Raw genomic sequence first — 13684 nt, 5'->3', positions numbered from 1 at the left:
ATAAAGACCCTCCCCAGCTAATTAAAAATCATTGTACTGTAGGATTTAGAGCTGGATGGGAACTTGGGCACCATCTAATCCAAAACCCTCATTTTATAAATAAAGAAACTGAGACATAAAGAACTTGACTTTCCAAGGTCAGTAACAGAGCTGGGATTAAAACTTTGGCCCTCTGACTTCAATTTCAGTGGTTTTTCAATGACCACAGATACTTTATAAAATTCCATAATGCCTTCTTTTCTTCATGAAGAAAGGGGAAAGGCTATCCTGGCTCTGTTTGACAGTGCCTGAAAGTAGCCTCCTGAAAGCTCGTGGCACAATTGAAAGGACACCAGATTTGGCCTTAAAGGACCTAGCTCTTCCACCTATAACTCATGTAACCTCTTTTTGGGCATCAGTTTCCTTACCTGTAAGGTGACTTTACTGGAACAGGATCACAGATTAGAAAGCTTCATTTTAATGAGGAAATTGAAGACAAAGGAGGTTGTGACTTGCCCAAGGTCCCACAAAAGGAATGCAAGAGGCAAGATTTGAAGCCAGTTGTTTTGATTCCAGAGCCCAGTGATTTTTTTCCCCCTATATCACTCTAGATTCTAGTCGCAACCTACTTTGTGCAAGGTCACACAGGTATAAACATGTCAGGTTGGGATTCAAATTCAGGGCCTGTGACTCCAAGTTCAGTCCTCATTTGCCTGTACTTTGATGCCTTTTGATGATCTTGAAGGCTCCTTTCAACCCTTACTCTATGGCTATTAGTCTCTATTGGCTATTAGTCGCCTCAGCAAAGAGGAAATGGGTTCTCCTTTAAGGACAGTTCTCCTCAGGCTCTGCAGTAACTTAGAATGCATAGGCACAGCTTCTTATTAGCTACTTTTTTTCCTTTTAAGATTTCATTCAGGTTTCTGAAATAATCGATTGTCTGCAATAAAAGTCATGGGTCCATCCATGGCAATCTGCTGTTGTATTTTATTGGGAAACTCAATTGAGCTGGAGAATCATCTCTAAGATAATAGAAGTGCTAATAATATTTTCTAGGGAAGCATGTCTCCCTGTTGAAAAATACCAACTGCTATTAAAGGTATGTGTATATCTGTTAATGCCAGTGAAACTTGGGACCTCAACTGCTTTTGCAGCAACATGGGAACCACAAAAGAACAGAGTTAGCTTTTCCCTCCAAGCTGGGAGGAAAACCCACAAAACTAAGAGAACACACAGAGCACTTACCGCCATTCTGGGTTGTTACTAAACCCCATTGCAATTCTTTTCCTATTAAAGGCCTTAAATATCTGTATTCTCTTTTAATAGAACACTTCATCAATCTGTTCCTTCAAAAGGCAGCTGCTACCCATCAATTAAAGGCGGGACACACAGAGGAAGGAATTGGCCACAGTTGTCAATGAGCTGGCACAGGCAGGACCCAGCCCATTGCAAGGCCCTCTGGGAATATTTGCTGAGCCAATGGAAGAATGAGTGGACATCATGTTAGCTGATTGATGACAAAGCCCGTCGTTTTGCTAACACCTCTTAAACTGAAGCTTTGAAAGATCACTTCCAGATTAAAAAAGTTAAGAAATGCTTCATCGTCATTTTTTAAAATTTAATTTTGAAACGGGGAATTCCAGACAGAGCTAGTTTTGCAAAATTTTATCTCTGCTCCAGCACTTAGCAAAATCAGACTTTGATAGAGCGCCATCTACTGCCCAAGGATCGTTGTTTCCAAGAGGTCTCAGTCTACTGTAATTCAAGAGAAGAAAAGAAGGAAGGAAGGGAGGAAGGGAGGAAGGGAGGAAGGGAGGAAGGGAGGAAGGGAGGAAGGGAGGAAGGAAGGAAGGAAGGAAGGAAGGAAGGAAGGAAGGAAGGAAGGAAGGAAGGAAGGAAGGAAGGAAGGAAGGAAGGAAGGAAGGAAGGAAGGAAGGAAGGAAGGAAGGAAGGAAGGAAGGTCAGACAACAGACACTTCCTGAGAATTTACTATATTCAAGGTTCTTTGTTGTGTTTGGGGTTGGAGAAGTTTAGTAGTTAGTATTTAAAACAGAGAGAGGGAGAGAGAGAGGGAGAAAGAGAGAGAAAGAGGTAGGGAGGGGGAGGGGAGAGAGAGAGAGAGAGAGAGAGAGAGAGAGAGGGGGAGAGAGAGAGAGAGAGAGAGAGAGAGAGAGAGAGAGAGAGAGAGAGAGAGAGAGAGAGAGAGAGAGAGAGAGAGAGAGAGAAAGATGGAGAGAGAGATGGAGGAGTTCTTGTCCTCACAAATCTTTCTGTAAAGATAAGATTTTGTAGATAAAAAAAAACTTTACTTAATTTAAACTATAGAGATTTCCTTCATTATTCTAGAATACTACTCTGTCACCTTTGTTGGAGTTGAAAATTTGAGGGGCAATCAGAATTAAAGTGCTTTACTGTTTGGGTGATAAATATAAAAATGTCAGCCTGACAAGAATTCTCCACATATTTCCACCTTACTTTTTACCAGTTTTATTCCATAGTGCACCTGTAATCAATTTTTGTCACATTTCTAGACTACCTATGAATGGTATTACCTACATGGAAAACACTAGACCTGTTTCTGGGAAACTGGAGGACTAGAGCATGCATGGATATTTGCTGTTAACCTATCACTTGGTGAGGAGAAGGCTTTTTCCAAGAGCTTGAGTCCCAGAGATCCAAAGTTCTAGGAATCGAGGTCAGATGTTACAGTCAGTCCAGTGTTAAAGCCCAGAAGAGCAAGATCTAGAGTGTATATGAATATATATGTATATAAATGTCTAAATATATATACACACACACATATATATGTATGTATGTATGTATATATATATATATATATATATATATATATATATATATATATATGAACTTAAGCCTCTGAGGCAGGTTTTTTAAACCCTCTCCTTCCATCTTAGAATCAATGCTAATGGTTCCAAGGCAATAAAGGACTAAACAATTGGGGTTAAGTGACACATCTAGGAAGTTTCTAAGGATGGGGATTTGCAAGGAGAACCTCCCATCTCTAGGCCTGACTCTTCATCCACTAAGCTACCTCTTTGCCCCAAAGGGTATTCTTTTTATCTTTGTATTCCTAACATACCTTGCACTTGGTAAGTGCATAATAAATATTTATTGACTTGAATTTCCAGTGATGGTAAATTATTACTCTGGGCATAAAAAGGGATAATGGGAACCTTGCTCCCTGTGCAGGCGAATCCGCAATAAACACAAAGGGATAGACAAGTCATTGATGAGTGAGATAGCCACTATCCATGCAATAGACAAGTTAGGGCCTCACATTTTCCAGGAACATAATGGTCTTATTGATCCTTGAGCAAAATGGACATTGACAAATCAGTATGTGCTTTATGCAGCAGATAAATATTGCCCATCGCTAAGTTACAAGGCAGACATGGGTAGAGGTCAGGTGGTATCATGGGAAACTTTGCTTCTACACTTGAGACCCTGAGCTTCCTTAGGAGATAATAGCTTCATTAATTTTTTTGGTATTCATTGAGTGAGTGTGTGTGTATGTGTCTGTTTGTGTCTGTGTGTGTGCACAGAAACTTGAATGAATGTGGGTGCCAAAAGGAGAAGTCCTTAGGAAAGTCATTTCCTTTCTCTGCCATTCAATTGTCTCTTGTAAAAGGATTGGATTAGATGACCCTTTAAGATCCTTTCTTTTGTCCTCGGGAACTATGATCTCCCTGCAATGGGAATAAGAAAGTTTGAGCTCTAGTCCTGTCTCTGACATTAAATAGAGGGGAAATATAATTAGCAAAATCACTTATTAGAATCCTGCTTACACTATTAAAAAAAGCTAACTTAATTCCTTGTCCTATCCTGATACCATCCACACTCTGAAAAGCAAAATATAAGTTTTTGAGGGCAGAAACTGTTTCATTTTGGTGTACATGATAGGGAGGAGTTAAAATATTGCTTCTACCACAATCTGTAATAGTACTAAAGGTTGGAAAGACTGTAAATAAAGCTAAAGAATAGATAGAAGAAGTAAGAGTATAAGGAGAGATGGAATGGTAGTGATCAGATAAAGGAATTGCAGAGTTCTCAATCATAATATTGGAACATTTGTATATGAGAACTAAGTCAAGGGTGTGCCATGAGCCCTGCTCATGGTAGGCACTTAATAAACGTTAAGTATAGACCTGAGATTTCATTGGTGTGAGAAATTCCCAGTGTGAAAATGCCATCACTCAGATCAGCAGCTTGTCTATAATACAGTCCTAGAGCATTTGTCTGGGCCACTGAGGGTTTTAAGTAACTTACCCAAAGTCACATAATTAGAATGTCAGAGGAAGGTTCAAGAGGTCTTAAAATCAGGTCTTCATGACTCTAAAGTCAGTGGTCTATCTACTATCTCACTCTGGATCTCCTTGTTAGGAAAGATTATCAATCAAAAGGGAAGAATAAAAAAGTGCCTGGGTGGTTTGAGAAGAGAAGAGATAGATTAGAATAGCTGCTTTGTTGACTGGAATAGAGAATCCATTAGTGAAGAGTAAAAAGATTACTTTACTGTAATGGGAACCCAGAAGAGAATAGATTACACAAATTGTGGTGGATCCAATCCTCAGGTCATGATTTCCTCCACTTCCATTCAGCAGCACCTGAGTGTGAGTGAAGGTAAATGATGGCAGTAATCCAAAATTGGATTTTGGCAAGACATGACTGGAGATAGAACAAGGGAGCAGAAGAGTCAAGAGCCAGGGATAATGTATGTTCACCAAGGAATGGGAGGAGAACATAGCTAGAACTGAGAAGATAGCTGATGTTCTGGGCTGAGACTGACTCAGGCCAGTCTCCCCTAGTTTAGGTTCAGGAATGGGCCTATATAATAAGATACTTCTAAGTTATTCAGTAGTTAACAAAAGGAGATTTCCTTTAGTCAGAGCAAGGGAAGGGTATTTGATAAGGATAAGCATTGAAGACACTTTAGGCTGATTCAAATGAGCAAAGCTCCCTTGCCTGCATTATCCATTGTAACCCATCAACCAAACATCTGAAAGCCCCTTCCCTCCCCCAGTTTCTCATGGATGCTTTATATTCAACTGATGAGGAAGTGACCTCAACAGACTGAATCCTTAGTCCTCTAACCAACCAAATCTTGAGAAATATCTCAATACCTTCAATATCAGGAAAAACTGGACTAATTTACCTGATGGGCAGGGGTTAAGATATTACTCCTACCACAATCTAGAATAGTATTGAAGAAAGATTGCAGGTGAAGATGAAGAACAGGCCAAGGCATAGGGAGAAATGGAATAGCATGGGAGGGATTTTTATCAGAATTTTTATCAGAAATGAATTTCAGATGTAATAATTAAAATGGGTTTGACAAATATAATAATTTTTAAAAGTTGGGGTCACCATTTATAATTAAATATTAAGACATGAGACTTTTAGTAGCTTTATTACAGCAAAATAGTGATAGTAAAGGGAGAAATGTAGGAAGGAAGTAGGAAAATATTGCCTAGCTAAAAATATCCTAAGTCTGGGTCCAAGTGCCTCCAGACCTCAAATGAGAATCCAAATGCAAATCTCACCAGCCCATGAGAGTGTCTCCAGCCAGGCATTTCAACAACCAAAGACTGATGCCAAAGACTCTGGGCCACAAAGGGCAGTCTCTCATGCCAAGGAAGCAAGATTCTCACCGGAGTAAGTGTCCCTCTTCAGCCAGTGTCTCCAATGCCAGAAAGCTGAATCTTCACCAGAATCTTAAATACAAATAAGGAAACCAAAATCCAAAGCCACAAAAGAATCTCACCAGAGCTCATGCCCATGAGGCAAAAGGCTGCCAAAAGAACATCAGGGTCCCAGAGGCTCCATTTATATGCAGTTTTCTCCAACCATCAGCTCTCCTCCTCACATCTCAGGAATCAATCAGTCTCACAATTTGCCTAGTACTGCTGGGGCGGGGAGGGCAAATTCTCTTTCACATAGAGTTCTTGATCATAAAATTGGAACACTTGTACATGATGTCAAGATCTCGTGTGGCCATCCATGAATGGATTTGAGAGGAGTAGAGAAGCATGCATTATTAGTTGGGAAGATTAAGGAATTGACATTTAAAAAAGAACAAGGTATGAGAACAAGAGTTGGTAGGGAGAGGAATCAATAAGCCAGGAATTCATTGAGAAAGGAGAAAGAATATCTTGGTGATAGATAATAGTCACCAGAATCTAGACTGGGTGATGTATTTGGATAAAATGAACCTCAAAAGAAGAGAGGATTTTAAGAGATGTTGATAAAAGGAGGTGACAATGGGGATTTGGGAGCATTCTTACTCCACCTCTGGGATCAATGATTGGAGGGCTTGAGGGTAGAGCAATGAATTCCTCCCAAAGCCTCCTTTTATAGAAGAATCAAACTTTTCCACCTAATTTCATTTACCCTCAGCTCCTCTGCTTGCTTTAAATTTCACAAACATCATCCACCTCACAGGGTGTCCCTTTTGGCAGTACCCCTCATCTTTTAAGTTCCTTTCATGAATTTTCTTCCTCCATAAGTTTTAAACCCCTTGAAGGCAGAGACTATCTTTCTTTTTCTTATTTTCAGTCCCAGAAATTAAGCCTAGTGTCTGGCACATGTTCGTGTGTTGATATTTAATAATTTTTCAGTCATGTTCAGCTCTTTTTGACCCCATTTGGGATTTTCTTGGCAAAAAAACTATAGTAGGTTGGCATTTCCTTCTCTAGCTTATTTTTTAGATGAAGAACTGAGGCAAATAAGGTTAAGTGACTTGCCTAGGGTCACACAGCTAGTAAGTGTCTAAGGCCAGATTTGAACTCAGGAAGATGAAACTTCTTAACTCCAGATCTGGCACTCTATCCATTGTATCACCTAGCTGCAACATTATTTACATTCTCTCCTTTTTGTTGTTGTTCAGTTGTTTCAATAGTATCTGACTCTTTAGGACCCAATTTGAGTTTTTCTTGGCAAAGATACTGAAGGAGTTTGCTATTTCCTTCTCCAGCTCATTTGTCAGATGAGGAACTTAGGCAAACAGAGCTAAATTACTTTCCCTGGGTCACAGAACTAGTAAGTGTCTGAGGTCATATTTGAATACAGGATGAGATGAGTCTTCCTGACTTCAAGTCCAGAATTTTATTTGTACCACTTAGCTGCCCTAGGCAGCACACAGTAGGTACTAAATTAATGTTTACTGACTATTAGTGACAATGAGTTGGAAATATAAGAAAAGATGCAAACAGTATTGGAATACAAGACATTTCAACTCTTGGGGAATTAGCATTTTTCGAGGAGACAACATATAGTTGTATAGGTGTATTGAAAATAGATAAATGACGATTTGGGTGGAGGAATGGTACTAAGAGAAATCAGGAAAGGCTTCAAGTACTAAGTGGTACTTGATATGAGACATTGAAAGAAGGAGCAAATTCAATAGGCAGAGGTGAGAGATAAGTCTATTTCAAGATCCAGGCTAGCCAGTGCAATGGCACAGGGAGAGAAACAGAGCAGGGATATGCTGGAGTTAGTCTGAACTATAATTGTTAAATTTTCAGGGTGAGCCTTTATACTTCAGATATCAGAAAAAAGACTACAAATCAGGGCTTGGTTTATTGTTTTGTTGATTACCTAGATTTAAGAAAGTGATGGAGAAAATGTTAAAAATGCTCAATAATTTTTTTAATTTAATGCTTTTTATAAGCTGGTTATTAGTCATTTACCAGAATACTCCTGAAATAAAATACAGTATATGAAAAAAAAAAGTCAGAAGTCTAGATCATCTGAACCATGTATAAGCATTCTTATACATGTATGTAAGTTGGGAAATAAATATGGAAAGCTGGGTTGGAACCAGATTGAGAAGGGCTTTATATGGCAAACAGCTAATCAGTGAAGAATTTCAAAGAATGGGAACAAAAAATATCATTAAGGAAACGTATGAAAGGAAAAGAAAATATCCCAGTTATGTGTTGAGAGAGTGATATGACAGATGGACAGTCTGAATTCTTGACTCTGGGATTATCAGGAGAAAGCAATGAAAGACTAGAACATAGAGTGAACTGATAGGAGGACAAAGATGAGAGTCACAAAGCAAAGGCAGGTGTGACCCAGTTGCCATATGCATCATTGCAGAGAACATGCAAATTGCTAAAATCACAGTTCTCTAGGAATATTTTGAGCATAAAGTGTGGATTGAAACAAAGAGAACCTGAAAACCAGAAGACCAGTTATGATGCTATTATAAAAGTCTGGGTGAGAAATGATGAAAAGCACAAAATCAGGATAATTGCAGTGTGAATGCAGAGTAAAGGAAAAGAGACTCATAGACAGACAGAGATAGAAAGAATCTTATCAATCACCTATTCCACTACCACCCTTTATTTTACAGCTGAGGAAATTGAGAAAAGTCACATGGTTATTAAGAAATAACCAAGATTCCAATCTGTGTCTTCTAAATTCAAGTGCAGTGTTTTTTGAACCATGTTATATATACTGCCTCTCATGAAGAACATTATGGAAGTATAATCCACAGTACCTCATAGGATTATGAGAGGGATGGGTAAAGGGAGCTCATCAAAGATAACCTCAAAGTTTTGAGCCTGGGCTATTAGAAGGAAGGAGGTACAATCAATGAAAATATGGAAGTTAAGAGAATGGATAAGTTTGGGAAGGAAAGAGTGAGTTTAGTTTTGGATCTGTTGAGTTTGAGGTGCTAGCAATACATCTAAAATCCAGCACTGTCATTCACATTATTAGCACTTAATAAAGGCTTATTGAATTGGATTGAATTGATGGGAATTGAATTAAATTTAAATGCATCAAATCAAGGCTCAACTCTAGACAACAAGTAGTTGGAGATATAGTTCTCAATTTTAAAGAAGGGGTGAAAGAAAAGGGTTTAGGAGCCATCTGCATAGAAATTATTAAAATCAAGAGCACAGAATATCATAAGAAGAGGGTCTTAGAAAATACACACATTACAGAGGAGAGAGGAAGGGAATGAACCAGTGAAAGAGACCAAGAAATGATATGACAGACCATGGGAGAATGAGGAGAAAGTAGTGCCTGTGAAGGTAAGGAAAGAAGATTCAAGTGGAAGGACGGATAAATGGTGATGACAGAAAGTTTGAGTAATGTAATGACCAAGTCATTAGACTTGCTGATTGTTTCACCTTTGTGAGAGAGCAGCAATAGAAGTCAGATTTCTAAGAGTTTGAGGAACGAGGTGGTGGTAAAGAAGTAGAAGCAGAAAATTCACACTATTCTTTCTCAAATTCAGCAGTAAAGTATAAGAGAGAGACTAGATGAAGAGAGGTGGCTCAAGGGCAGGATTTGTTTGGGATAGGGAAGACCTAAATAGAGGGGATAGAAGCCAATGAAAAGGGAAAGGTTGAGAAAGAGAGAAAAGCAGAAGGGATAATAGATTCTCTGGATGATGGGAAGGGCATAAGTGATAAGATGATGATCAAGGGCATAAGTTTAAACTGGCAATGGCAAGATAGAAAATAAATCACTTTGTCTTCTATAACCAGAAATAAGGGAGAGAGAATGAATGAAGAGAGAGAAATTTTAAGATGAGGAGCAGGGGAGATGAGGAAGTTTATGTCTTCAGTCTTCCCAGAAAAGTAATATAAGGTCATCTGCTAAGAGAGATGTGCAAACAATGTTAGGACTTTGAGAAAAAAGGTTAAGAATATCTGCCATGGATAATATGCTAGAGAACTAGTAGGTTTTCTGAGCTTTTCATCTCCCTGGGTATATGCATGGGCTGCTCCCAGGCTGCCTGGAGCTGGAGTGGGAACCACATACAATGTGTCATTTCTTAAATGGCCTGAAACTCAGGCTAGGGCACTGCCATGGATCCCAAAACTGGCAGAGCAAACAGAGAGAAAATTATGACACGGGACCAGAAAGTGTTCAATCAATCTGACAAGGACAGAAGCAGCCAGACCCATAGCAGTGCTATTCACATGATTTCAGAGGGTCAGCCTGTAAACACGGGTCCCAAGTTTGGGCTTCCTGCATTCTGACAGAAGTCCTTCTGAATGTGTTTTATAGCCAGTAGATGTTAACACTTTCAGGCATGTTCTCTTTTAAAGATTCAAATCAAAGGGGGCTTTTATCTGATTCAAAAACATATTATAAAAGCTTTCAAAGTCTTATCCAATAGGTTCCCACATTTCAGTCTCATTCAGATGATAAGAGTTTAATTATAACAATCGTTATAGTATAATACCTTCAATTTAGACAATCAACCCCATTCAGAATATTCAAATGGGGGGAAAAGAAGGGAGACAGATTTAGGAAATCTTAAAAAACAATAAAAAGCCCTTTAGAGAGCCAAAGACTTCTTTTCTTCACAACTTTATCATTTTAGCTCATAAAGAAAAGTAAAATGATTTTCAGTGCCTATAAGAGGTTTAGAGAGTCCCAAAGAGACAAGAGGGAACCCAGAAATCAGGATATGCTGTTACTCCCAGGACTCAGTTATAGAATGACAAATTCTTAGAATGTCCAAGGTGGAAGGGACCTCAGAAGTTACCTGGTCCAAATCCTTCATTTTACAGAGGGGAAAAGGCAGTGCAACAGAATGGATAGTGTTGGATATGGAATCTAAAAGACTTAATTTAAATACTACCTCTTCCACATATTACCTCTGTAACCACAGGCAAGTCTATTAATTTCTCTAAGTCCCATTTTGTTTCATCTATAAAATTAGGAGTTAGACAACATGTCTTCAAATATCTCTTCTAGCTCTAAATTTATGATTCTATTATCCCATGAAAATAGAGGCTAGAGGTAGAAAATTGGAATCCAATAGAGGGTGACCAAGTTAGTGGGTGACAAGCCTAGAAACCATACCACATGAGGACCAACTAAAAGGACTATCAATGTTTAGGGTAGATTTAAGGGGAACATGAAAACTCACTTCAGTAATCTGATGGGCTCTCATGTGAAAGAGGAATTATTTTTATTCTGTCTTGATCTCACAGGATGGAACTACAGTTTAACATTTATATATAGCCTTAAAAATGGTGTAATTTCTCATTTGATCCTCAAAACAGAGCTGAAAGGTAGGTATGACATTTATTTGCATTTTATAGATAAGGAACTTAAGTCTCAGAAAAGTTAAGAAACTTGACCAGAACATCACAGCTAGTAAGGTTCTGGAAGAGGATATCAACTCAGATCTTCTTGACTACAAATCTATCTCACAGTTCAATATACCACACTGTATCTTCCAGGTTAAGGATAAGTCGATTAGGAAGGACCTGTTGTTCCCAGATGATTTGTGTACTCAATGCTGCTTCTACAGCTGAAATATAATAAAGTATAGGTTAATTCTGTTTATGCTAATTTTAGCCTGACACCAAGAAAACATGTTCTCTATCAACCAGCACTACACCATTTATAGGTGGAACGATTGGTTACAGCAAATGAATAAATTTTGAATGCTATGGATTAGTTTACTTACCTTGGCAGTATACTTTCCAGGGATGCACACATAGATGGTGAGGTTGACACACACATTACCAGAGCTAGCTCAGTGTTTAGAAGGCTCTAAAAAACTAAAAAGCTGGTGGAAATAATCAACAACTTTAGCAAAGTTGCAGGATACAAAATAAACCCACATAAGTCATCAGTATTTCTATTTATCTCCAACACATCTTAGCAGCAGGAATTAGAAAGAGAAATTCCATTCAAAATCACCTTAGACAATATAAAATACTTAGGAATCTATCTGCTAAGACAAACACAGGAGCTATATGAACACAACTACAAAACACTCTCCACACAACTAAAACTAGATCTGAGCAATTGGAAAAACATTAACTGCTCATGGGTGGGACGAGCTAACATAATAAAAATGACCATCCTACCCACAATTATCTATTTATTTAGTGCCATACCCATCTGACTTCCAAAAAACTTTTTTACTGAATTAGAAAAAAAAATAACAAAGTTCATTTGGAAGAACAAAAGATCAAGGATATCCAGGGAAATAATGAAAAAAAAAATACAAAGGAAGGTGGCCTTGCAGTCCCAGATCTCAAATTATACTATAAAGCAGTGGTCATCAAAACAATATGGTACTGGCTAAGAGACAGAAAGGAGGATCAGTGGAATAGACTTGGGGTAAGTGACCTTAGCAAGACAGTATATGATAAACTCAAAGATCCCAGCTTTTGGGACAAAAATCCACTATTTGATAAAAACTGCTGGGAAAATTGGAAGTCAGTGTGGAAGAGTTTAGGCCTGGATCAACACCTCACACCCTACACCAAGATAAACTCAGAATGGGTGAATGATCTGAATATAAAGAAGGAAACTATAAGTAAATTATGTGAACACCAAATAGTATACATGTCAGACCTTTGGGAAGGGAATAATTTTAAAACCAAGCAAGACTTAGAAAGAGTCATGAAATGTAAAATAAATAATTTTGATTACATCAAATTAAAAAGGTTTTGTACAAACAAAACCAATGTAACCAAAATCAGAAGGGAAATAACAAATTGGGAAACAATCTTCATAACAAAAACCTCTGACAAAGGCCTAATTACTCAGATTTACAAAGACCTAAATCAATTGTACAAAAAATCAAGCCATTCTCCAATTGACAAATGGGCAAGGGACATGAATAGGCAATTTTCAGTCAAAGAAATCAAAACCATTAATAAGCACATGAAAAAGTGCTCTAAATCTCTTATAATCAGAGAGATGCAAATCCAAACAACTCTGAAGTATCACCTCACACATAGCAGATTGACTAAAATGACAGCAGAGGAAAGTAATGAATGCTGGAGGGGATGTGGCAAAGTCCAAACATTAATTTATTGCTGGTGGAGTTGTGAATTGATCCAACCATTCTGGAGGGTGATTTTGAACTATGCCCAAAGGGCGATAAAAGACTGCCTGCCCTTTGATCCAGCCATAGTACTACTAGGTTTGTACCCCAAAGAGATAATAAGGAAAAAGACTTGTACAATAATATTCATAGATGCATTCTTTGTGGTGGCCAAAAACTGGAAAACGAGGGGATGCCCTTCAATTGGGGAATGGCTGAACAAATTGTGGTATATGTTGGTGATGGAATACTATTGTGCTCAAAGGAATAATAAAGTGAAGGAATTCCATGGAGACTGGAACAACCTCCAGGAATCATTGCAGAGTGAGAGAAGTAGAACCAGGAGAACATTGTACACTGAGACTGATATACTGTGGTACAGTCAAATGTAATGGACGTCTCAATTAGTGGCAATGCAGTGATCCTGAACAACCTGGAGGGATCTGTGAGAAAAAACACTATCCACATTCAGAGGAAAAACTGTGGGAGTAAAAACACCAAACTAAAAACAACTGCTTGAATACATGGGTCAAAAGGGATATGATTGGGGATGTAGACTCTAAATGAACATCCTAGTGCAAATATCAACAATATGGAAATGGATTTTGGTCAAGGACACATGTAATACCCAGTAGAATTGTGCATTGGCTACGGGAGGGGAGGGGAGAGGAGGGGAGGGAGGAATAGAAAATGATTTTTGTAACCAGGGAATAATGTTCGAAATTGACTAAATTAAAAAAATTAATTTAAAAAAAAAGCTCTAAAAGAAAGTGTGGGAGAAAAATATTGGGATGTCTTCCAAACTGAAGGTATACAGAGTCATTATGCTAACTTCATTGTCATATACCTGTGAAACCTGGACAGTATAC

This window comes from Monodelphis domestica, chromosome 1, assembly GCF_027887165.1.
Source record: "Monodelphis domestica isolate mMonDom1 chromosome 1, mMonDom1.pri, whole genome shotgun sequence".
Lineage (NCBI taxonomy): Eukaryota > Metazoa > Chordata > Mammalia > Didelphimorphia > Didelphidae > Monodelphis > Monodelphis domestica.
This window is presented reverse-complemented; position numbering follows the sequence as displayed.